The following is a 470-nucleotide window of genomic DNA, read 5'->3' on the forward strand; positions in this document are numbered from 1 at the left end:
GTGGGGTCTCCTGCTTTGTGGATGGGGACAATGGTGTTGGTAGTCCGGGAGGGTGGGAAGCCTTCACAAAGTGCTTTGAGATAGTGTGTGTGTGTGTGCGTGAGAGAGAGAGGGAGAGGGTCATGTGCATGTGTGTGTGTGTGAGAGAGAGAGAGAGAGAGATGGGGGCAAGCCTAGGAGTGTGTGTGTGTGTGTGTGTGTGTGTGTGTCAGAGAGAGAGAGAGAGAGAGAGAGAGAGAGATGGCTGTAGAGAGGGAACTGGTTCTTTTCTGGAACCTTGGTCATCGTAGCAACACGTGGGTCCAACACTAGTACATATCATTTGGAGGCTACATTTTTTGTTTCCTTTTATTATAATTGGGAACTTCTAGAGTTTCTTTGTGAATCTTTATGTCCGGAACTCATGGGCAGAACCTCGTGAAACCACCCTAGGTAAGCAGAGTGTGAAGAGCACACTTCTCTTTTATCTA

This window comes from Cibotium barometz, chromosome 65 (genome assembly GCF_041138505.1).
Source record: "Cibotium barometz isolate CiBa-2024 chromosome 65, ASM4113850v1, whole genome shotgun sequence".
Classification (NCBI taxonomy): Eukaryota; Viridiplantae; Streptophyta; class Polypodiopsida; order Cyatheales; family Cibotiaceae; genus Cibotium; species Cibotium barometz.